The following is a 25,203-nucleotide window of genomic DNA, read 5'->3' on the forward strand; positions in this document are numbered from 1 at the left end:
AGAATGGGGGTGTTATAGACCCATGTCCTGTGCTTCCCCTCAGAATAGGGGTGTTATAGGCCCATGTCCTGTGCTCCCCCTGAGAATGGGAGTGTTATAGACCCATGTCCTGTGCTCCCCCTGAGAATGGGGGTGTTATAGGCCCATGTCCTGTGCTCCCCCTGAGAACGGGGGTGTTATAGGCCCATGTCCTGTGCTCCCCCTGAGAATGGGGGTGTTATAGGCCCATGTCCTGTGCTCCCCCTGAGAATGGGGGTGTTATAGACTGTGCCCTGTGCTCCCCCTGAGAATGGGGGTGTTATAGACTGTGCCCTGTGCTTCCCCTCAGAATAGGGGTGTTATAGGCCCATGTCCTGTGCTCCCCCTGAGAATGGGGGTGTTATAGACTGTGCCCTGTGCTTCCCCTCAGAATAGGGGTGTTATAGACCCATGTCCTGTGCTCCCCCTGAGAATGGGGGTGTTATAGACTGTGCCCTGTGCTTCCCCTAAGAATGGGGGTGTTATAGACCCATGTCCTGTGCTCCCCCTGAGAATGGGGGTGTTATAGGCCCATGTCCTGTGCTCCCCCTGAGAATGGGGGTGTTATAGACCCATGTCCTGTGCTCCCCCTGAGAATGGGGGTGTTATAGGCCCATGTCCTGTGCTCCCCCTGAGAATGGGGGTGTTATAGACTGTGCCCTGTGCTTCCCCTGAGAATGGGGGTGTTATAGGCCCATGTCCTGTGCTCCCCCTGAGAATGGGGGTGTTATAGACTGTGCCCTGTGCTTCCCCTGAGAATGGGGGTGTTATAGGCCCATGTCCTGTGCTCCCCCTGAGAATGGGGGTGTTATAGACTGTGCCCTGTGCTTCCCCTCAGAATAGGGGTGTTATAGACCCATGTCCTGTGCTCCCCCTGAGAATGGGGGTTCAGTACTATGTCAGTGGGACCCCAAAGACCCCGCTCCCAACGGGCCTCAGTGCCGCCCTCTGCTTCCTTCCCCTTCAGAGCCGGGCCCGGCCCGAGGGTGTCTCTGACCCGTCCCCCTCCCCAGCTCCCCAGGGCGGCCGCTGCAGCCCACACTGGGATAGGTCGGGGCTGGCTCCCGGAGCCTCCCTCTGAAGTCGGGAAAGAAGGAAATTGCCTTAATTACTAGAGGTCACGCCCTGGGTTGGACCCTCCCCTGCTGTGTGCCAGCTGTGCCCGCCCACCTCCAAGCGGGGATTTCATCAGTGTGGGAAGCTCCCTGGGGCCTCTTCAATGAGATAACATGGGTGAAATGCTCAGCACACAGTAGGTGCTGGATAAATGCTCATTCCCTCCCCTCCCATCCCCAGTGGCCTGCAGCCCCAGAATTCCCAGGCATTCTTCCCTAAATCATGTGGTATATACTTAGAGTCTGGAGGAAAGACATTTATTAAGTGCTTGCTGTGTGCCAAGCTTTGTGCTGGCACTGATGGGCCAGACAGACCCGCTCCCGAAGCTCGCCTCCTGACTGGGAGACTCCGTCCGTCCATGAGTTCAGTCTTGGGGTCGATGGACAGGCCGAGGGGGCTCCGGCGGGACAAGGCCGGGGGTCTCACATCAGGAAGCCGGCTGGCCTGGGCCGGGGCGTCTCTTCCGGTGCCGTTTGCATGTTTCTCCCTCATTAGACTGTGAGCTCCGCTCTTGGCATACAGTAGGTATTCGATAAATGTTTGTTGACCAACTGAAGGGCAGAGAGATAGCCCAGGTGTGTCTGTATGTATTAATCACCTCCTAAGGCCAGAGGGTAGAGGAGGGCAAATGTTAAGTCCTAGGACCCACTTCCAGCTCACAGGAAAGAAGAGAATTGGGATGGGGATCTCATCCAGGTCTAAACAGTCCGTGAGACTATAAGCACTGATTAAGCACCTACTGTGTGCGAGGCAGCCTGAATGGGCTCTGTGCAGCCGGGGAGGGAGGGAGAGTCCGAGTAATAGCCGAGAGGGGGCAGCTTTCCTGGATGCTGGGGGTTGCCTTCGGAGCGACTTGTCTGCCGAGCCTGTCACACAGCAGGCGCTTAATAAATGATCATCGATTGATTGGTTGATGGGGAGCAGTTGCTCCGGTTTACAGGAGTGTCGATGGACCGCTCGGCTCCACGGGGGGGTTAGGATGGTCCCCGTGTAACCAAGTGAAACGCCGAAGCCCAGAGGGGCTGCCCGGCCAGCCGAGCCATCGTTCTGGAGAAGGTCCCTCCCTCCTCAGGCCCCGGAGCTCTTTCCGAGTCCCTCCCCACCCCCTCCTTGCCTTGTTTCTGAAACTCTGAGTAAAACCCGCAGAACCCGGCCCAGGAACCCGGCCCTTGCTTCTCCGCGGCGCCCGGGAGGGCCGGCGTTGTTCTGCCCGTGGTCCCGGGCTCCCTTGGGGCCTCTCCGTCCCGCGTGCCCAGGGGCGCCTCTGGCTCTCAGATCCAGGAGCTGTCAGGCCTTCGGGGCTCCGTCCCCTGGGGGCCCCTCTCAGTGCCACGTTCCAGCCCCGGGCGGGAGGGAACCCTGCGATTTACGGCCCCCCCTGCCTGGTTTGATGAGAATGGGGCCAGCCCTCACGGCCCCTGGCAGAGCCTGCAGGTTGTGGCCGGATCAGCGCAGGCTCTGCTCGCAGCGGGGCCGTCCGGGCCAGGGCACCAAGCCCCACTGTGCCCACCGCCGTCCCCCGGGATGGGCAAGTCTCTCCCTCCCCCTCCCGTGAGCCAGCCTGTCGGCCTGAGGGTGTAGCTCAGGCTGCTCCTGCGGGTGATGTGGGGGCACCCCAGGGGAGCCGCGCCCAAGCAGAGGGAACCCTGGGGCCGAGCAGGAGGACCCAGATCCAAATCCGCTCCGGTTCCTGCGGCCCGGGGGGGCCAGGGAGCAACCGTCCCAACGGGGGCGTCAGGGAGCAAGGGCCCCTACGGGGGTGTCAGGGAGCAGCCGTCCCAGCGGGGGGCTTTTCTGACCCATGGAGGCCATTTGGATAGCTAAAGCTATCACCTTTAGCCAGTCTCCTCTTTGTTTCACATCCGAGCTCCGAGGCCTCCATGCGGACGTCCTGGCCGTGTGCAGCATGTGGGCGTGGGCGCCCATAGTGTGCTGTGTGGTACACGTGTGTGCGAGAGAGCGCCACTAAGCGGGCGGGCGCTGAGGGGAGACGCGGTCTGTGATCTCCAGACGTCCTCCAGCCTTGGGGGAACTGGGTCATTTGGCCAGCAGCAGCCCTGGCTGATGGGACTAATCCCCCCCCACCGTTCTGTGGTGTCGGGGCCCTTCGGGACTGATTTCCCCCGTCCTGCGGTGTCGGGGCCCTTCGGGACTGATTTCCCCCCGTTCTGCGGTGTCGGGGCCCTTCGGGGCCGATTTCCCCCGTCCTGCGGTGTCGGGGCCCTTCGGGGCCGATTTCCCCCCGTCCTGCGGTGTCGGGGCCCTTCGGGGCCGATTTCCCCCCGTCCTGCGGTGTCGGGGCCCTTCGGGGCCGATTTCCCCCCGTCCTGCGGTGTCGGGGCCCTTCGGGGCCGATTTCCCCCGTCCTGCGGTGTCGGGGCCCTTCGGGGCCGATTTCCCCCGTCCTGCGGTGTCGGGGCCCTTCGGGGCCGATTTCCCCCGTCCTGCGGTGTCGGGGCCCTTCGGGGCCGATTTCCCCCGTCCTGCGGTGTCGGGGCCCTTCGGGGCCGATTTCCCCCGTCCTGCGGTGTCGGGGCCCTTCGGGGCCGATTTCCCCCCGTCCTGCGGTGTCGGGGCCCTTCGGGGCCGATTTCCCCCCGTTCTGTGGTGTTGGGGCCCTTCGGGACCGATCTCCTCTCTCCTGGGCCCCTCCTCCCTCTGCCGTCCCCGGACCCTCCCCCGTGAAGCGCCCCCGGCTCCGACGCTCTGTTAAAGACTGAGTCAGTGTCACCGGGGAGCCGACACCCACAGACGAAGCCTGAATAGGAAGCGACTTCTGGGAAGCCAGATGCGCTGTTGGCACAGCGGGGCCTGCGGGACGGAGGAGGGGCGGGTCCCAGAGCCCGGCCGGGGACGGAAGCTCGGTTCTCTCGAGAACCCGGTGCGGGCGCCCAGAGTGGGAGAGTCGGCCCAGCCCGCAGCGGGCACTCTTGTGCCCGCGGGACAGGGCAGCTCCCAGCTGGGGGCCGATGGCGGACACTGGGAACACTTTGGGTGGAGGGCACAGCCCGGGACTTGTGGAGAATTCTGTCTGCCAAGCCCTCCCTTCCTGTGGGCCCTGAATGCAGACCTCAGAGTGGGCGTGTGAGGGGGGCCCTGAGCGAGTTTGCCATTTGAGAGATGTTTTTAAGGAGCCACAGAAAGCTTGGACTGGGTGCCCAGCTGTGCCCCGAGGCGCCTGGGGAGAAGGCCTTGGCCGGGCAGGGGGCCCTTCTGGTGCTGCTGGCTTGGGCACCCGGGGCTCCTTCGGCGGGGACCGAGGGCTCCGGCCTGTGTGACCCCGTTCACAGACAGGGCCCAGAAAGGCAGCCGTGGGCGGCCCGGTCTGCGGGTGGGCGTCCCGTCCGGGGCAAACGGCTGGCGGCAAGGTCTCTCTCCATGCAGGGGCTCGGACGCTCTCCTTTCCCCCTCTCCCATCGTGCACCTGTCTCGTGGGCATCTCCGCTGGGGGAAGGAGCAGCAGGCGTTGGAAGCTTGGAACTGGCAATGACGAGGGTGGGAATCTCTGTGGAAACCCCCGGGAGGTCAGCCTGCAGGGGCGGGCGTGTCCCCCGGAGCCACAGGGTAGCCTCGGGTCAGAGGCCTGGGCAAGTCCTTTCCTTCCCGTGGGCCTCAGTTTCCCCCTCTGTAAAGTCAGGCGATCGGAGCTGACAATCCTCTCAGATTAAATCTCGCGCCCCAAGGTTCCCCGGGCTGAGCTCAGCAGCCTCCGTCTCAGACTTTGGAGGAGGATCATGGGAGGGCAGCTCCAGGGGAGGGAGCAGGCCGCCTCCCGCAGGGGCTGGCGGAGGGATGCAGGCCGTCCCATGGAGCACCAGGGAGGGGGCGGGCGGCTGGGCCTGGTGACCTGGGTCCGGAGAGACGGGAAAGGCTCAGTGGTCAGCGCCAGCGTCCAACGTCCTGAGTGAGGAGGGTTTGCATGGTCAGGACGCGCCCTTATTGCCTGTAAGGCCATGGGGCGTTAGAGTGTCGGCCTCAAGGCAAGGAGAGACTTGGAACCAGATGTCCCAGAGCCCGCTGGGTGGCCCGTGGTCAGAATGCTAGGCCTGCAGTCAGGAAGACCTGAATTCAAATCCAGCCTCAGACACTTAATACTTGCACAACCCCAGGGAAGCCACTTCATCCTGCTTGCCTCAGTTTCCCCGACAGTAAAAGTGGGGATAATAATAGCACCTCCTTCCCTGACTTACTGTGCTTAGCACAGTGCCCAGCACACAGCAGGTGCTTAATAAATGCTTGTTCCCCTCTCTGCCCCCCCACACACTCTCCTGCCATGAGACTCTGGGAAAGCCAGTTCCCCAGCACCAGCGAGAAGCCTCTTGCTCCCTGTGGCAAATGGAGGCAACAAGACTTCTCTGAAGTTATCTCGCAAACACTTGTGTTTTTGTGAGCTTTTACTGACGCTGGTGAAACTCTCACAGCCACAAAAAGGAGCTGAGGGGCATGCAGTGCTCCACGCCTGCGGGTCACCACATCCCTCAGCAAACACTAAGCGGACTCTTGGAGAGACTCAGCGATTCACCGGAAGTCTCCACGGAGCAAAGGGCAGAGCCGCACTTGAACCCAGGCCCTCCGATCTGGGGCAAGGCCCTTTCCGACACCACACTGCCTCATGGAAGGCCGGCCCGATTACCTTGGAGGGCCTGGGGTCGTGGCCGGAGCCTTAAACCTGCTAGAAAATGCCCGTCTTAGCCTCCCTTGCTTTCTGGACATGGAATGTTCCTGGGAGAATTACGGGCTTTAAAAGTCTGTTTCTGGAACCCTCACGGGCTTCTTGAAAGCACTGAGCTCTCTCCCCAGGGCAGGCAAGCTGGCTCATTGTCTTCCAGGCAAGAACCAGTGCCCGATTCCACCTCCAATCTCCCCAAGATCCACGTGCTGACTAAATCTGTGATTCTGGAAATGTTCATTTTTTTCCAATTAACAAAAAGCCACCCCCTCTTCCTCTCACCTCCTACCTTCCCCATTCAAAAAGAAAGAACAAGAATTCTTTTTTTTTAATACCTTTTTATTGCCAGAACCCATGCCAGGGTAATTTTTTACAACATTATCCCTTGCATTCACTTCTGTTCCGATTTTTCCCCTCCCTCCCTTCACCCCCTCCCCCAGACGGCAAGCCGTCCTTTACATGTTAAATAGGTTACAGTATATCCTAGATACAATATATGTTTGCAGAACCGAACAGTTCTCTTGTTGCACAGGGAGAATTGGATTCAGAAGGTAGAAATAACCCGGGAAGAAAAACAAAAATGCAAGCAGTTTATATTCATCTCCCAGTGTTCTTTCTTTGGATGCAGCTCTTCTGTCCATTCTTGATCAATTGAAACTGAGTTAGCTCTCTTTATCGAAGAGATCCACTTCCATCAGAATACATCCTCAAACAGTATCGTTGTTGAGGTATATAATGATCTCCTAGTTCTGCTCATTTCACTCAGCAAGGAATAAGAATTCTTATAATAAATGTGTATTGTTGAGAAAAACCAATCTTCCAATCGGCTGTGCCCAAAAAATCTGCCCCCTGAATCCATTGCGAGTTTTAGTATAGTTCTCCTGGATTCGTGGCCAATTATTAAATTGATTCAAGTTCTAAAATCTTTCTAAATTGTCTTTATAATTCTTCCCCGTAAAATTGTTTTCTTGATTGAGCTCACTTCATTCTCCATTGGTCCATATCCATCTTCCCGGGTTTCTTCGAAACCGTTCCCTTCATCATTTCCTACAGCACAATATTATTTCCATCCAATTCATGCACCATAACTTGTCCAACCATCCTCTAATGAATAGGAATTACTCCAAATTACATCACCAAAAGAATTTCTATAACTATATATTTATTTTATTACCTATTACATAAATATAAATTAATAAACCATAAATATATGGTTCCTTTTTCTCTCCTTGAGGGGGGGGCAGAGTGGGAGAATACAGACATACTACCCTTTTGGGACATTATAGATCAAAGGGAACGTACACTTTAGAAATGTGGTGTCTATTATTCCAAATGGCTCCACCGACAGAACAGCGACCTATTTTCCCACAGAAGTCCCAGTATCTGTCACGTTCCTTTTACGTCAACTTCGCTGATCCGATGGGTAGGAGACAAAACCTCCCAACTGTTTGAATGTGTGTTTGTCTCCTTATTTGTGATTTAGAGCAGGTTTTTTATACAGCTGTTGGTAACTTGGCCATTTATCAGAGAATGACTCTTCTTCTTATAAAATTGGTTTCCTGCATTAGACTTTCTCCGAGAAACTTGATGCAGAGATTTTTTTTTAACTTTTTTTCTCATTTTAGCTGAATTAGTTTTGTTTGTGTTTGGTCATGAACTCTTGGATGATTCATCAATTTGACTCATTTTTTATTCTTCTAATTAGTTTGTGATGTCACCTTTTATGACTAAGCTGCTAACCTCTTTGGAGCTCAGTGATTGGTACAAGATGTTGTTCCATATCTGGTTTCTGGCAGACGCTTCCCGATTTTCCCAGCAGTTTTTTGCCAAATAGTAGCTGGGGAGGGGGGTCCTTTGGGAAATACTAGACTATTGCGCTCATTCGTTTCTCTACAGTAAGTGTCTCATCAGTTGCAATCTTGACCTCTGTTTTTTAAGCGGTAAAAAGTCACTTTGATCGTCTCTGCTTTGTACCAGCTCGAGATCCGGCACGGCCAAGTGCGCTTCCTTCCTCTTTTCTTGCACGATCTCCCTTGAGATCCCTCTGGATGAATTTGGTTATTTTTCCTCGTCCGGACAATTAATCCTCTGGTAGCTTCAGAGATCTGGCGCTGAGTCAGGCCGTCGCGTTGATGTATTTTCTAGTCTATTCTCACCTCTGAATTACATTGTCCCCCCCCCTTGTGCCCCGCCCCAGAACCCACCCACTGCCCACAAAACTGGCAGCGCCCTCGCTCTCAGTCGGCGGCCGTTTCCGATCGGCTCAGTTAATGGGCCGGTATCCGTGAAGTGCCTACTGTGCGCCAGGCCCTCCCCTAGGGACACAAAGTCGGAAGGAAATGCCCCCCAGGAGCTCGAGAAGGGGAACAAATGGACAGCGTAAACCCGGGCCGCGGCGAAGCACAATCCATTCGTCTTTTCCTAATGTGGCTCGGGAGTCTGCGCTGGAGGAAAAGGAGCAAAGGGGCCGGCGAGAGACCTCCGAGTGAAAGATGGAAGGAGAGGGTTTGGAGCCTGGGGCTTTGGGCCAGGAGGCCGGGGACTGCAACAAGGGAGGGCTCACGTGGCTCGGCTGAGCCAGGCCCGCTGGGAAAGGTGGCCCTGAACTGGACTCTGAGGGAAAGGGAAGAAGTGGGCACCCGGAGCGGGGGAGGGATGTGAATGTGGGGGCTGGGGGGAGAGGGGCAAGGCAGGCAGGGGAACGGGGACCAGTATTTGGAGATGGAAAAAGGGCAGGTCAACTGGACCGTGGAAAACCCGAGGAGGAGGAGGCTGGCTGAGGTCCTGACAGCTGGAGCTGACCAAATCCCCGCCTTTGTTTTACCTAGATTGGACCAAGGTGGGAAAAGGCCTTGAATGGCAAGATAAGAAGGTGTATCTCCGTGGGCATCTCCTGAGGCTCTCTGGTCTCTGCAGATTCCTCCTAGGATTTCCTCCCTCTCCCTCCTCCTCCTCCTCCTCCTCCTCCTCCTCCTCCTCCTCCTCCTCCTCTTCCTCCTCCTCCCCTCCTTCTCCTCCTCCTCTTCTTCTTCATCAGCGCTACAGCCACATTTCCATGGCTCGTTACAAGCACGACCTCACCGGGGCCTGGGAAGGAGAGCTCGTGATCACCCCCCACTCCCCCCTACTCCCCCCACCCCACCCCACCCCCCACACACGAGGAAACTGAGCAGCCAGAGCTCGGCGGCCGTGGGCGTCTGAGGCCGGCTTCGGAATCGGGCCCTGTTACTTCCAAACCCGGGGGCCCTGAACATCCGGGACCGCGCAGGGGAAGGAGAGCAGGGCCGGGGGCAGCGGGAGGAGACTCGGGCTTTTCGTGGCCCTGGTTCACGGGGCTGGGGGAGGTGGAAGAGAGCTGCAGAGGGCGGGGCCCGAGGAGCCCAGGAGGGGTCTCCCGGGGGGTCGGGCGCTCCCGGCTCGGGGGGGACAGGGCCAGAGGGGCCCTGGCGTCCTGCTGGGGGGCTTCCCGTGGGGGCGGAGGGAAATGTCCTCCAAGTCCGCGTCTGTGCGATCCTGCGCAAGCAGCTCCGTGGCGCCCGGGGCGGGCCCTGAGGCGTCTCCAGCAGCGACTTGCTGAGGGGCTGGGGGACGATCTCCCGCTGGGCCTGACGGGCAGAAGGTGCAGGGCGCTGTGGCCCAGGGAGCGGGTGCGGATCCTGCCGCAGGGAGGGCCCCCAGTGCCCGACCCGAACCTCCCGGGGCTCGGGGTCTGTCCTCGCGTTGTGTCACGGCTCTCGTCGGAGGGAATTCCCACACTGGGAGTGCCCTGCGGAGAGCTGTCTGCGGTGGCAGTGAGGGGCGTTCCCAGCCGTTCTCATCCCCCCTCTCTGTGTGTCTCTGTCTCTCTGTCTCTGCCCCGCCCCTCCCTCCCTCCCTCATCCATTCCTCCCTCCCTCCCTCCCCCCTTTCCTCCTCCCTCCCCCCATTCTTCCTTCCCTCCCTCCCTCCCCCCTTTCCTCCCTCCTTCCCTCCCCCCATTCTTCCTTCCCTCCCTCCCCCTTCCTCCCTCCCTCCCTTCCCCCTTTCCTCCCTCCCTCCCTTCCCCCTTTCCTCCCTCCCCCCTTTCCTCCCTTCCTCCCTTCCCCCTTTCCTCCTCCCTCCCCCCATTCCTCCTCCTCCCCCCCCCCCCCCCCCTCCCCCCTTTCCTCCTCCCTCCCCCCATTCCTCCCTCCCTCCCTCCCCCCTTTCCTCCTCCCTCCCCCCATTCCTCCCTCCCTCCCTCCCCCCTTTCCTCCTCCCTCCCCCCATTCCTCCCTCCCTCCCTCCCTTCCCCCTTTCCTCCTCCCCCCATTCCTCCTCCCTCCCTCCCTCCCCCTTCCTCCCTCCCTCCCTCCCTTCCCCCTTTCCTCCCTCCCCCCTTTCCTCCCTCCCTCCCTTCCCCTTTTCATCCCTCCCCCCTTTCCTCCCTCCCTCCCTTCCCCCTTTCCTCCCTCCCCCCATTCTTCCCTCCCTCCCTCCCCCCCTCCCCCCTTTCCTCTCCCCGCCCCTCCTTCCCTCCCCCCCTCCCCCCTTTCCTCCCCTGTGTGTGAGCCGCTATCTCTGTGCCCGAGCCCCGAGGTTTCCGAGGGCAGACCAGGAAGCCGGTTCCCGAGCCCGCTGCGCCCTCCCCGCGTCCCCACTTGACCCGCCTTCCCCGGAAAGGTGCCGTGTAAACAGCGGCCAGGGCAGTAAACAGCTGCGCGGGTCTGTCCGGAGCCAGCTCCGCCATCCCCAGCCCGGCCTGGGCAGGCAGCCGGGACCCCCTGGGCCTGCGGGGTGGCGCCCCCCTAACGCGGGTCGGAGCAGCTCCACGTTCTCGCCCCCCCCTCCCCGCCTGCGCAGAATTCCCTCTGCCCTCCCGGCCCGGCGCTCTGGGCCCATCGGCTGGAGGTCCGTGGGCCGCGGGCGCTCCCGGTTCTGGCGGCCCCCGCCTCCCCTCGGACAAGTGACCGCGGCCCCAGCCGCTGCGGGGGAGGGGCGGGGGAGAGAGAGAGGTGCGGTGAGGCTTTCTGTGGCTGAAGCCCCCCCAGGGGATTTTTCCCTTTTTTCCCCACTTGGGAGCCCTTCCCCTCAAGGAGCCCGGGACTCAATGGCGTGGGCCGGGAGAAGCTTCTCCACAGCCCTGGACACTGGTCAGGGGACCACGTGGTGGGGGCTGGGGGAGGGGGGAGGGGGTCGACAGCTGCGTGGCGCGGCCTCCCGGGGGTCTGAGGGAGGGGGGACGCAGCAAGTGTCCTCCCCCCGGGCCTGTGTCCCACACGACATCCCGGGCTGGAGCCGGTTTCCCCAGCCCCCTCCCAGGGCTGCCTTCCGTTCTCCATCCCAGGCCCCCCCACGTTGTAAGGGCCAGCCCGTCTGTGTCATCTTTGATCTATGCCCTTTTCCCGCCCAATTCCACTGTCTGCAGTTGGGCTGGATCTGGGGGAGGTCTCTGTGCCCGTTTGCCCCCCCCTCCCCCCCCCGCCTTGGGGGAACCGGTGCCAGACAAAGGAATGAGGGGCCAGGACCGGGCCAGGGGGACCTGATATGGGTTGATATGGAAAATAGTTGTCATGACAACTTTGCAAAACATGCTGTCTCTGAGCTGCAATTTCCCTTGAGAAGGGGGGGGGGTGGAGGTCATCCGGGTCCCATTAACCTCCCTGGCTCTGTCTCCAGCCTTGCTGAGTCCCGCTCCCACAGAACCACAGGCAGCTGAATCTGAAAACAGCCTTTGAGTTTCCATTTCACGGGTGGGGAAACTGAGGCTGCAGGTCAGGACCCAGCTCTTCAAGTTTGAGAAAAGATTTTAGGAGTAGAGGGGAGGGTCCCCCAAGACCCGAGGGGTCATGAAGAAATGCGGCTCTCTGTGGCGTGGAAGGGGGCCACGGGGCGCCGAGGTTTCACCCCGGCGGACGGGACATGGCGCGGGCTGGCTCGCCCAGCTGTTCCTTGTGCGAAGGAGAACGTACGGGGGAGATCTCTGTGAAAATGAATCTGTCCTTAAACAAGACACGGACACCCCAAGTTGGAACACCGCCCTTAACCCCTGTTCTCCGTCTCTGGTTGACAGACCCGGGTTCTCCGTCCTCCTCCCGCCCCGAGAAGCGCCGTGAGACCCTCTGGGACAAGCGTCTCCCTCCGCCTCGCGGCCGGCTGCAGCTCTCCCAGCTCCGCAGTGAGTAAGGGTCTGGGGGGGGGGCTGTGGGACATTGTGGGGGGAGGCTCTCCATCCCTCTCTGAACCAGATGCAACTGGGCTGCGCCATCCTGGACGAGACCCTGAGCCCGGGGCTGGGGACCCTCGCTTCTCTTCTTGCAAAATGTCAGGGCCGTCTTGGGGGTCTCCGACACCCCTTCAACTTTCACAATAACATTCAGAGTCAATATTCATAGGCTACAAAGCGTTCAAGGTTCATTATCTCACTTGTTCTCTGCTCATCAATATGCCCATTTCATAGGAAACGAGACTGAGGCTGGGAAGCCCAAAGGTAGGAGTCAAACCCAGGACTCTCCTGATGTTAGGGCCAGGGTGAGATGCAAGGTCTAAGGCCCCTCCTGAGATCCCTGAGTTTCAGTGAATTTTCCAGCTTTGACGTTCCCTGTTCTGTGTCCTCAGCTTCCCTTCACGTATAACATTCTATGTTCTAGGGTCCCTTCCAGTTCTAGAATTCATTGTTCTAAGGTCTCCCTGGGCTCTGATATCTCAGTTCTAGGTCCCTAATGTCCCGCCCCTGCATTCTGGTCCTGCATTCTAGGGCTCTTTCAGCTGCAGCCCGTTACATAATCCCAGGGTCCTTTTCTCCCCTGCTCAGAGCGGAGGCGTCTGACTTCTGGAACGACTGCAGCTCACGTTCCGATCCCCCGTAGGATCCTGGGTCCACAAGGGCCTCAGAGCCCGGCCCGGCCCCCCCGCTCCCCCATTGTACAGTGGAGGAAACTGAGGTCCCTCCGGCCACGAAGGACGTCCGGGGTCCTCTCCACTGGGCCCCGCACTCTGTGTATGGCCTTTGATCCTCCCCCCCATATCTAGGGGCCATTCTCATACCTGTAGGAACTCGGGCCGAGAGGGTCCGCGGCCAGGGGCCTAATGAGCGTGGGAGGGTGGGAAGGAGGCCTTTCCTGCTGACTCTGGAGCCGGTGCTCTGCCCACTGGGCCCGGGCTTCCTCAGACACTCTCTCGGGGTGGGTGGGATTGGTATCAAGGACCAGAAACCGGAGAACACTAGAACGTTCGAGCTCAAAGGTCACTCTGAATCTAGAACGTAAGTGTCAGAGAGGCAGCAGAACCCGCTCCAGGTCGGAAGCCTCCTTCTCTCACCCTCATCTCTCCCTTGGGAGGCCCTTGTCCTTTCTCCCATTCCTCTCCCCCTCCCCCTCCCGCCTCAGTTCAATTCCGTGACTGGAAGGGATCCCACTGATCACGTAACATAAACTGCCCCGTAAGGTACGAGCCGGTGACCACTCAGCCTCTGCTCCAAGAGCCAGGACGGGCCCAGCATCTCTCCGGGAGTCACTTCCGCTCGGGAGGAGTTTGTGGTGTTCCGTGGGGGTCTTTACCTTTCGTTTGCCAGAGCTGACGAGTCTTTTTTTTCACCTTTTGAAATCTCTCATCAACTTGGGAGGCAGTGACCTTATGCCCCATATTACTCTGTCCCAGGGAGGAGAGTTACTTCCCCGTCCAGGTTCCCATCATTTCCACTCTGGCTGACGGTTTCCTTTTGGTGAGAAGCAGATTAAAAATAGCAGTTCCCCCTGTCTGTTCCTCATTGGGGTGGGTGAAAAAAGCAGCAGCAGCAGCAGCAGGAGAGGGAGCTCGGGGGGACGACAAGGTAAATGAGGCCGCCCATCAGCGCCGCGCTGACTCGCTCTCCCGAATGACGTATCCATGGCCCGTCTCTGCCAGGGGGTCTCTAGACATTCTGATAACAGTAACCTGGCCCCCTTCCTGCCTCGGTTTCTCTCCTCCAGCGCGCTCTTGCTCTCTGCTTCCCCAAGGTCTTATGCAGGACAAATGTCGCTCTCCTTGCCCCATTACTTTTGTGCTTTTAGTGTGAGGTGCTCCTCCTCCTTATTCTGGCCCCAGGCGTGTGCGCTCCATAACTCGGGCTGAGGAGGAAGGACGTGTCTCTCTGCGCCAGATTCTTCCTTTTGTCTCACTCCCAGCCCACATTAGGGGCATTTGTGGGAAGACGTTTTGAGACGAGGCTTTTCTTCTTGCTTTGGATTTCCCTTCTTGTGAACTTCTGAGCATGGCTCCTCCCTTTCTTCTCCTTGCTCCGGGGCTCCTCCCTTTCTTCTCCTTGCTCTGGGGCTCCTCCCTTTCTTCTCCGTGCTCCGGGGCTCCTCCCTTTCTCCTCCGTGCTCTGGGGCTCCTCCCTTTCTCCTCCGTGCTCTGGGGCTCCTCCCTTTCTTCTCCGTGCTCTGGGGCTCCTCCCTTTCTTCTCCGTGCTCTGGGGCTCCTCCCTTTGTTCTCCATGTTCTGGGGCTCCTCCCTTTGTTCTCCATGTTCTGGAGTTCCTTCCTTTCTTCTCCTTGCTCCGGGGCTCCTCCCTTTCTTCTCTGTGCTCCGGGGCTCCTCCCTTTCTTCTCCTTGCTCCTGGGCTCCTCCCTTTCTTCTCCGTGTTCTGGGATTCCTCCCTTTCTTCTCCGTGCTCTGGGGCTCCTCCCTTTGTTCTCCATGTTCTGGGGCTCCTCCCTTTGTTCTCCATGTTCTGGGGCTCCTCCCTTTGTTCTCCATGTTCTGGAGTTCCTTCCTTTCTTCTCCTTGCTCCGGGGCTCCTCCCTTTCTTCTCCTTGCTCCTGGGCTCCTCCCTTTGTTCTCTGTGTTCTGGGGCTCCTCCCTTTCTTCTCCGTGCTCTGGAGCTTCTTCCTTTCTTCTCTGTGCTCTGGAGCTTCTTCCTTTCTCCTCCGTGCTCTGGGGCTCCTCCCTTTCTTCTCCATGCTCCGGGGCTCCTCCCTTTCTTCTCTGTGCTCCGGGGCTCCTCCCTTTGTTCTCCATGCTCTGGGGCTCCTCCCTTTCTTCTCCCTGCTCTGGGGCTCCCCTCTGGGGCATCTGGCTCAGCGGATGGACCTACGCAGTCATCTCCTTGCCCCCCTTTTCCAGCTTTTTTGACTCCGTTCTCAGAACACCGGCCAGTGCGTTCTTACCGGCCCCTGGCTTGTGTTCTCTGCCCCTTGCCAACAAGCTGTCGTCCCTGCATCTCGAGACACTGTGCAGAAATCCCGCGGCCAGCTGCTGGGCTCCCCGAGCCCCTCCAGAGCCAGCCTTTTGTTCTGGGACCGGGAGGACAACGCCACCCGGGCGGCGGGCGCGAGACCTCGCCCGCCTTTACCCTCCTTCCGAGCCCTGGGCGTCAGCTCCAAGGCCCCGTAGCAGCCGGTGCCGGGGCAGCCCCTTATAGCAGAAGGAAAGCCATGTTAGCCCCCGACGCGCCGAGCCGAGGCCGGCGTCCGTACCCACAGTTCCCTCTGCGGAGACGCGGATTTCCCAGCTCTCCCCACTGGGCCCTTCCTTGGGTTCGCGGGTAGGGAAAAGGATGATTTTCAGGGCAGTAAGTTAGGCCTCCTCCCTGGGGCCCTCCTCCCTGGGGCCCTCCTCCCTGGGGCCCTCCTCCCTGGGGTCCTCCTCCCTGGGGCCCTCCTCCCTGGGGCCCTCCTCCCTGGGGCCCCCCTCCCTGGGACCCTCCTCCCTGGGGCCCTCCTCCCTGGGGCCCTCCTCCCTGGGGCCCTCCTCCCTGGGGCCTTCCTCCCTGGGACCCTCCCTTTCTGTGGTGCCAGAGCGTCTTCTCTGCCTCTCCAGCCCACACCAGGCAGGGGAAGGACTGCGGCCACACGGCTAACGTGTGTCCGAGGCCGGACTCGGGTCTTTCTGGCCGCCGGTTCCCATGGCAGCGCACTCTCATAAGCAGCCCGCGGCAGCCACACTATGGCTCCTTCGCAGCGATAACCCCGACTGTTACCTATGGTACCGGTGTCGCTCCTGTCCAAACAGTGGCTTTATTGCTCTTGTTCATGCAGTAACAGCATTGTTGGTAAAAGCACAAAGATACCTTCAGTAGAAGCCATGAGACCCCCCCAAGCCCCTTCTCAGAGCAGACCGCGCAGCAGGGATTGGGGGCGGAGCGGGGCCCGGGGGCGCAGCAGGGATTGGGGGCGGAGCGGGGCCCCGGGGGCGCAGCAGGGATTGGGGGCGGAGCGGGGCCGGGGCGGAGATCTCCCCCGCTTCGGGATGTTCAGGTTTCCGTCCCCAGCCCTGACCCCGTGCTTTGGGATCCGGCCTTCGCAGGCCCCGGGAGGCCTAAAACCCCAGTTCTCTCCATTTCCCCCTTAGCTCCCCCCCTCTCACTGCGGTGCTCCCCCAGCCGTTCCCGGCCTCCCTCTCAGTCTGGCCACACCCCTTTGGGTCTGGGGCGGTTCACAAGAGGTCAACGCCAACCCCCTGGGCTGCCCCCGTGTGACCTTGACCACTGTCCCATGCTGACCCTGTGTGACCTTGACCACTGTCCCATGCTGACCCTATGCGACCTTGACCACTGTCCCATGCTGACCCTGTGCGACCTTGACCACTGTCCCATGCTGACCCTGTGTGACCTTGACCACTGTCCCATGCTGCCCCTGTGTGACCTTGACCACTGTCCTTGGTCCCCAAGCCAAGGGCAGACAGCAGAGCTCGGGCTCACCTTTGAGGACCCCTGACCTTTGGGGGGCTGCGGTCCCCACCCTGCTTCCCACTTCCATGTAGAATGAGGTCACCTTGTCTTGCGGAGCTCTCTGGGGGCTTCCCGGGGGCAGGGCCCTACAGCGCCGGCCTGAGGCCCCCCAAGCCCACCCCCTCATTTTACAGAGAAGGAAACATGAAGCTCAGAGGGAAGTGCTCGCCTTTGGTGGCACTCAATCTCCCAGCATTTATTGGGCACCGGCTGGGTTCTTGGGACGCAGAGGCAGAAGGGAAGGGGCTCTCGCTTCAGGAAACTCCCATTTTAGCTTGGGAAATGGCCCGGGGGGACTGAGAGCCCACCCTCTGCCCCGGGAGATCTGAATGGGGGCCTCCCCTTGGGGGACCTGGGCCTCAGGCAGACATCGCCGGTACTTTAGGATCGTGGACCCCGAGTTCTTGCCCTCCGGGCTCGCAGCCTGAGACCCGGACTTAGATTCTTGTACCGTTTTTGCATTGCTCTTTTGTTGCCATTTGGCTGGAGATGAGAAGGGAAGGGGAGGAGAAGGGCGATCCTTCCGATCCGGGCTCATGAGGCTCCTTCTTCTTCAGGCAGAAAGACCCCGAGCAAGGCGGAGGCGGCGGCTCTGGCCCGAGCTCGAGCTGTCCTGGGGCCTGGCCTGGGCCTGGGGGCTCTGCGGACGCTGCTTCCCCGCAGCCTGGATTGGTGACTGCAGCTCCTGGGGACTCACGCTTCCAGGTAAGGAGGGCCCGTGGCCCCGCCCGTGGCCCCGCCCGTGGCCCCGCCCCTCCCCCGGTCAGGGCCCTCAGCTCATGGCAGCTGGCGCTGACACTGGGCTTTATAGAGTGAGTGCCGAGGGTTAGGGGGTGCAAGTCCTCGGGCGTTCCAGACGCTCCCGTCCGGCGGCCACGGTTCCCGGTTCTGGAAGCGGGGGCTGCGCGAAGCCAGGATTCAAGGCAAAAGGCTCCCAATTGTGGGTGTCTGAGCACCGAGTGCTCCCCCCGGACCCTGGGCCAATAAGGAGGGACTGGGGCCACCTGACCCTGCGAAGCCCCCTCGCCCCGGAAACCCCGGCTCTCTGGGGAGCACCGAGTGCTCCCCCCGGACCCTGGGCCAGTGAGGAGGGCCTGACCCTGCGAAGCCCTCGCGCCACAGAAACCCCGGCTCTCTGGGGAGCACCGAGTGCTCCCTCCGGACCCTGGGCCAGTGAGGAGGGCCTGACCCTGCAAAGTGCTCCCGCCGCGGAAGCCCCGGCTCTCTGAGGAGCACTGAGTGCTCCCCCCGGACCCTGGGCCAGTGAGGAGGGCCTGACCCTGAGAAGTGCTCCCAGGCCGCGGAAACCCCGGCTCTCTGGGGAGCACTGCCACGTGTGTGAGCCAGGGCCGGCCCTCTCCTCACGGTTCCCAGCCTCGCCAGGCTCAGCCGCCCAGGGACGAGAACAGCCGGCGCTTTTACGTATAAACTTTCCGAAGCGCTTGACGAACGCCATCTGGCCCTCGCAGCCCGAGAGGGGGCGCTCTTGTGGCGCTTCCCAGATGGGAAACCGAGGCAGGCTCGCACCGCATCGCAGAGACGGGGTCTGAGCCTGACTTACTCCCTAGCCCTAAATGTGGATGTTCCTTCTCTATTTATCTGCGGGGGTTAAGTGACTTGGGTCCCACAGGCAGGAAGGGGGGAGGGTCTGCGGTCACGTGGGCACTCGGGGCCTCCTGCCTTCGGGGCTGGGGCTCCGCCCCCTGCGCCCCCTGCTGCCCGGAATCTGTATATTGTTATAAAGGGCTGTCCCGGGAGTCCCGGGAGACCTGTACGAAGAGCGGCGCTTGTCTCGGCGCCCCGGCTGACTGTCCTCTCCCGCTCCTCCTGAGGCCTTTCTCTGTGACAAAAACCAAAAAGCGGCGGCCGCGCCCCTCCGGGGGCGGGGGCCGGACCTGCGGGCGGAGGCGGGGCGGTCTCTGGAACCCTCCGAGCCCCCGGGGCTCCCCCCACCCCCCTCCCTCCCTCCCCCCACCTTCCCCACCCCCCTCCCCTTCACAACTTCCCCCTCCCCCCCCAGACTCTGGCCCGCCCCGGCACTTTCCCCAGTCGTGGCCAACCTTGTTTTCCTCGTTCTGCACCTTTAGTTTCTCTCTGTCCCTCTGGGGCTTCCGACAGCGCCTGCGGGGCCGCTGAGGGGAAGCCTTGGGGTCACCGGCGGCCTGGGGGTGGGGGTGGGGGCACCGCGAGGGACCTTCGGAACCTGAACCCTCCGTGAGGGCCACGTGGCCGCAGCTGGCGAGGGGATTGGAGCTGACGGTCCGGGGGCAGGGAGCCTGGGGGGGGGGGGGGCACGTGCAGAGCAGCAGGAGACTAAGGAAGGCCCGCGGGGGGCCGGTCACTGCTGACGGGGGCTCGGGGCTGAAGCCGAGGCCGAAAGCCCCCATGTCCCCACTTCCCGGCATGTCGAGTGTGAGGGACACAGAAGTGGTTGAGCAGCAGGGGTCCCCTCTAAGGGCCGGCTCCTCCCTGGGCAGCCCCGAGGAGGGATGAGTCACCCCCGGGAAGGCTGGGGTCACCCGAGTTCGTCCGGCTGTGTTCTGGTAGGGGGCTGCTGCCTCCCCCCCCCCCCCCGCTCGGTTCCTACGCGGTGAGACGCGCTCTGGGCTGGCGGACCCAGGTGAGCAACCTGAATCCCAGGGCTTTCCTGAGCCTCGATGGTCTCATCTAGAAAATGGGGATGATGCTACCCCTTACACCGCCCCTCCCGCCCCTTGTAAAGCTTAAAGCCTAAAAGGGGCCTCTCCCCGGTTCTCCCGCTTCTGGGCCCCCGGGAGGTGGGTCCCGGGACTGGGGGATCATGGCTCTGGACGCTGGCAGGAATTCACTTAATCAGCTGACTCCCCTTCTGATTTCCTGGCTGCCCTAGGTCCCAGAGGAAGAAAATGAAAGGACCAGGATTGAGAGCCCTCCCATCCCTGGCCCCCTCCCATCCCTGGCCCCCTCCCATCCCTGCCCCCCTCCCATCCTGGCCCCCTCCCATCTCTGTGCCCCTCCCATCCCTGGCCCCCTCCCATCTCTGTGCCTCTCCCATCCCTGCCCCCCTCCCATCTCTGTGCCCCTCCCATCCCTGCCCCCCTCCCATCTCTGTGCCCCCTCCCATCCCTGGCCCCCTCCCATCTCTGTGCCCCTCCCATCCCTGGCCCCCTCCCATCCCTGGCCCCCTCCCATCTCTGTGCCCCCTCCCATCCCTGCCCCCCTCCCATCCCTGGCCCCCTCCCATCTCTGTGCCCCTCCCATCCCCGCACCCCCAAGCTCACCCCGGGGAGGGGGGGGAGGGGAGGGACAGGCGGACTGGCCGGAGCTGCCGAGCCTTCCCCACAGCCGGGCTCCAGGCCCCAGCTCCGCGGCCGCCCAGCATCAGGGCAGCCTCCTGGCTTCTGAGGCCCCTTAGTGGACACAGCCCCAAACTGCAGCCCCGAGGCCGGCGAGGCCGCCTGCGCGGGGAGGCTCGGGGAGGGAGGCGGCCCAGGGCGGGAGGAGCCCCAGGGTGGGAGGAGCCCCAGGGTGGGAGGAGCCCCAGGGTGGGAGGAGCCCCAGGGTGGGAGGAGCCCCAGGGCGGGAGGAGCCCCAGGGCGGGAAGAGGCTCCGGGGAGGGAGGAGCCTCAGGGCAGGGGGGAGCCCCAGGGCGTTGCTGCCGAGGCCGCTTCTCGCTCACCTCACGCTAAGTGCGTTAGAAAATAGCAGAGACCCACGGGGAGCGGACGGAGACATGGAGAGACGGGAGGGGCGGGGGAAGGACAGAGAAAATGAGTGAAAGGGACAGAAGGAGAGAGACCAAGGTAGCCAGAGCTGCAATGGCAGGAGACAGAGGAGGGAGCAACCTGGGGGGGCACCCCCCACCCCACCCCCAGAGGGAAAAGACCAGAAAAACCGAAATGGAGAAAGAGACACATGGAGAGATGGGGGAGAGATGGGGGGGATGGGGGGGAAGATCCCCAGGAGGAGAGAGGGAGGCTGGGCTCAAGTTTCCCCCCCTCCCCATAATGACGTTAATGAACAATAATGAACCACTAAAGTTTCTAGCCCGGGAAGGTTTACACGGAGCTTCACCAACCTTAGCCTTGCCAGAACTCCGGGGAAAAGGTCCTGTCATCTCCACTTTCCGGATGAGAAAAGACTGACTGAGGGGTTAAGGCTTGTCCCGAACCGGCGGCGGGTGCCTGAGACGGCTCTGAGCTGGGCCGGCCCGCGGGGCCCTCACTGCGCCATAGCCTGGAGGCCCGGGTTTGGGCCCGGCTGGGGTCCCCTGGCTGTGACCTCTCTGCCACGCCCCCTCTGGTCCCCGCCTGCATCTCCCGAGGGGGGCGGACCCGCTCTCTGCGGCCTCTGCCCATTGGGGGGGGGGTCGTGTGATGTTCGGGGGGATGATGAGATGCTCAGTCTCCGGGTCTCAGAGGGGTCGCAGGAGAAGCCGTGCTGGGCAAGCCCCAAAAGGAGCCGGGGCCACCTCAGGCCTTGGGGATCCGCAGGGCGCTTTCCTCGGGGGGCTCAGGGGGCAAGAGCAGCGGCCGTAATGTTCAGAGAAAGCAAAGGGCCGGCTCAGGGACCCTGCGGCAGCGAGGCGGGGCGGGCCTGGGGGGCCGGAGGCTGCTCCTGTCTGTCTGACTCACAGTGCCCTGGCTTCTGACAGCGAATTAACTCGGGAAAACTGCGCCCCGGAAACATTTAGGGAGAGGAGCAGGAACTGATAAGTGTAGAGAGGGAGCCTGAGTCCCGAAAGTCTGGAGTCCGCTGCCCGAGGGCCGCAAATAGTGATAGGGAGTCTTCCCTATTCAAACATAATCAATCAACAAACATTTATTAGATACCTGCTGTGTGCCAGATGCTGCTAATAGACACTCCTTGGGGTTTCTCCTGGGAGCTGGCTCTTCCTTCTATTTGTTTTCCTAATGATTATCACTGAGCCTGGCACATAGCTACAGTTAGTCAATGTTTTCCTGTCTCCCTTCTTTCCTCCCTTTCTTCCTTCCTTTCTTCCTTCCTTCCTTCCTTCCCTCCTTCCTTCCCTCTTCCTTCCCTCCCTTCCTCCCCTTTCCCTTCTTTCTTTCCTTTTTCTTTCTTTCTTTCCTTCCTTTCTCTTTCCTTCCTTTTTTCCTCCCTCCCTCTTTCCCTCCCTCCATCTCTTTCTCCCTTCCTCCTTCCTTCCTTCCTTCCTTTCTTCTTTCCTTCCTTTCTTCCTTCTTCTCCCACCCACACCCCGAGCCTTTGGGCAGCTGTGGACCCTAATAATGGAGACGCCAAGTTGGGATGGGCCCTGCTTCCACTGCTAAGGGGCATATTCTCAAGCCCTGAGAGCAGAACACGCGGGAGCCAGGGGCATCTTAGAGAATTCCCAAGATTTCCTCTCCCCAGCATCCCGGCTTTCCTTGGGGTGAGGGTCCCTCCTCCAATAGGGGATGAGCCGCCCGGAGGAGCCACCTAGGGCCTGATTCAAATCGCACCTACCCTTATAGTCTGTGTGACTCTGCATGGATCACTTCATTTTTTTTTTTTTTTTTTTTTTTGCTGAAGTAACTAGGGTTAAGTGACTTGCCCAGGGTCACACAGCCAGGAAGTGTGAAGTGTCTGAGTTAGATTTGAACTCAGGTCCTCCTGACTTCAGGCTGGTGCTCCATCCACTGCGCCCCCTAGCTGCCCCAGGGTCATTTCATTTCTCTCAGACCACTTACTCATTTGTGTTAGCAGCTTATAATGAAGCTCTGATGCGATAACGCTTATTAAGCGCTTTATCAGTGTCCAGGGATGGTTACCATCATTGTCATATTTCTACAAGAGCCATGACCTCGATTTGTCATGGATTAAAAATGCAGTGGTTAGAGCATGAGACCGGGGGTCAGGAGGACCCGGGACCAAATCCAGTGCGGTCGCCCTCCCCTGCCTGCCTGGGTGATCACCGCTCGGAGTCGGGTTGCTTCTCTGGAATCTGAAGCTGAAGCTCGTACCGCCCGCCCCCAGGCTTGGGTGAAGAGGGAATGTTACCGTGCCTGAGGCGCTATGGGACCAGGAGCTCGCACTGTAAGATCACGGAGATGAAGCAGGAAGCTGTGGAGAACGTCTCATTTCCCAGATGAAGCAGCCGTGGCTCAGAGAGCACAGGGGCCTGTCCGAGATCTCTGTGGTTGTTCAATCATTTCGGTGGTACCCGACTCTTTGTGAGCCCGTTTGGGATTTTCTTGGCAAAGATTCTAGAAGGATTTGCCATTTCCTTGTCTAGTTCACTTTACAGAGGAGGAAACTGAGGCCAACAGGGTGAAATGACTTGCCCACAGCTCACCAACTGGAGACAGAAGACCGAGGTCCAGAACCTGCCTTTTCCCCTCACCTCCTGTGTGATGGCCCTATCTCAACCTTATTTTAAAATCAGGACCTTGGACAGAGCCCTTCACTCCATGGATGGGAGTCATGCTCTGAACCTCAGCTTCTTCATATAGAATGAAAATTACATTTCCCCCGCCCATCTTGCAGGGAGATTGTAAAGTTTAAGAGATTATAATTAAGGCTCACGCCTGGTCCCGAAGGCAGAGCTTGACCCCCGGTACCCACTGACCCTCTTGGGGCACGCGCACCTTTGGCCGCCCGCCTCAATGAGAGGTCAGCTCGGGCACCGGGAGACGACCTTCTTGTCCCAGTCTGGCTCATTATCCCAACTCTCCATAATAGTTGTGCTTCCCCAAGTGGTTTGCAGCCATGATGTAAAAGCCCTGCAACAACCACGTAAGGTGGGTAATAACATTAACTGACTTTTCTGATGGGTCATTGGGTACCGTGTGACCTGGCTTGAGCCTGACAAGGAGACGGGTACCACGGCTATTACTCTGTCCATTTCACAGAGGAGAATGCTGAGACCCAGAGAAGTCGCTACAGTCACCCAATTCTGTTTGGCAGGTTAGGAATGCTCCAGGGCCGGCACTCCGTACCCCGGGCCACACTGCTTCCGGCAGCCGATCGGTGCTAAGCAGTGGATCACCGGCTGGGTGGGACAGACCACCCTGCTGGGCCCTGGAGTCACAAATGCAAAGAGTAAATCATTGCAAGGTTCTATTTTAGTACAAGAGACAAGAATACTCTGTATTTAGATATACACAGGACAAATGTGAAGAGAATAAGGAGAAATGCAAACTGGTTAAATACAAGGTTCTTTGGGAGGGGGTGGGGGGGGCTACCTGTTGAGGGACCAAGAAAGACAGCATAGAAAGTAGGAGTCAAAGGAAGTTTGTGATTTTATGAGGAGGAGAAAGTCAGGACCTTGGACAGAGCCTCTCACTCCGTGGATGGGGAACTGAGAGGGACATATTCTCGACCTCGGGTTTCTTTATATAGAATGACAATTATATTTTCACTGCCCACCTTGTAAAGTTTAAAAGGTTATAATTAAGATGGCCCTTAAGCCATTTCCTTAACAATTAGAACATAAGCTTCTTGAGGGCAGGGGTTGTTTTGGTTTTTAATCCCCTGACACAGAATAAGTCTAAGAAGTAGCTATGCGGTGCAATGGTTAGAGACTGCAGTCAAGAAGGCTTAAAGCTCAAATCTGGCCTTTTCACTTACCTGCTGTGTGACCCTAGGCAAGTCACTTTAGCTCTGCCTGCCCAAGCCTCCTCAGCTGTGAAACAAGATAACAGAACACGGTAAGAGGGTGAACATCGTGAGCTAATATTTGTGGAGTGCTGCGCACAGGGCTGGCGCATAGTGGGCACTATGGAAGTGCTGGTTCCCTTCCCCACCTCCCCCTCCAACGCATCTTCCAGAGGTCCTTACCCGGCGTTCCGAGGTCTTCCTTCTGCCTCGTGATATTCTGGGGGACGGGGACCGAGTGGGGCGTATGTGTCGCCGGGCAGGTGAGGAGCACGGTGGATGGACCATAAGGTTTGCAACAGGGGGACCTGTGCTGAATCCTGTCTCAAGTTCCTTGCCCGTAAAATGAGAGTGATGACATCAGCTCCCTCACAATTGGCTGTGCGGGCCCAGGATAACGCCTGTAAAGCTCTCAGCACAGAACCCGACAACCTCGGCACTCAGGTCTTGATAAACAAAATGGTTAATGAAGCAGTAGCCATTAAGAGGCTTGTTCGCTTCCTAATAGAGGCCGCTGGTTGGTTTCAGGAAATAGTAACGATCGTAATAACTGGCCGTGGTGCAGGTGTAAACGCCGGTGCCCCGGAGCTTTGGGGGTCTCTAGTCTATCAGGGAAGCAAGGACTCTGCCAGGCTGCGGCTTCCCCTGCCACGTGTCTGCTCCGTACGGGGCTGTCCCGTTTAGAAACCAAGAGCCAGTTTAAATGCAAGCCCTTTCCCCACCTGGGCTCCACCATCCCTGCAGCATCAGAAGGGGGCAGCAAAAGACTGAGGGTCACTCACTTACTCCATTCCTCCCTGGCTTTCCACGGCCAAAGGCTCCTCCCCGAGTGGCCAGTCGGCTGGCCAAGTGCTCGCTGAGCCTCGCTCTGACTAACCCGGGCTCGGGCTGAAACAGCGTTCCCGGCTTGGGGGATGTTCCGAGCCTCCCCAACCCAGTCCGCGAGCTCCCAGGGTCGCTTCCGTACCAGGTGTCGTCGGGATGCCATTCATTGATGATTACAACAGTGATTTTTCTGTAGCATCTTCCATGATGCTTTACTCTGTGCATTAAGCGCCTGCTGTATACAGTCCTGTTCCAGACATGAGGAGAGATGGCCACCTGGTTAGCATCCCCCTCCGCCCTCACAAAGGGCGTCAGATGGACCCTAAGA

At 59.9% G+C, this 25,203-nt stretch overlaps 1 protein-coding gene across 1 annotated transcript in view; it reads left to right on the forward strand.

Annotated features, from left to right (window-relative positions):
* CYRIA (CYFIP related Rac1 interactor A) overlaps positions 1 to 25,203 on the forward strand; it is a 67,304-nt gene that overhangs the window by 20,135 nt on the left and 21,966 nt on the right. The window contains exons 2-3 of the mRNA XM_051974115.1: positions 11,835 to 11,939; positions 17,030 to 17,177. The gene's annotated coding sequence lies outside the window, so the exon portion shown is untranslated. The remainder of the gene's footprint in view (positions 1 to 11,834; positions 11,940 to 17,029; positions 17,178 to 25,203) is intronic.

Source organism: Antechinus flavipes, chromosome 2 (genome assembly GCF_016432865.1).
Source record: "Antechinus flavipes isolate AdamAnt ecotype Samford, QLD, Australia chromosome 2, AdamAnt_v2, whole genome shotgun sequence".
Taxonomy (NCBI): Eukaryota; Metazoa; Chordata; class Mammalia; order Dasyuromorphia; family Dasyuridae; genus Antechinus; species Antechinus flavipes.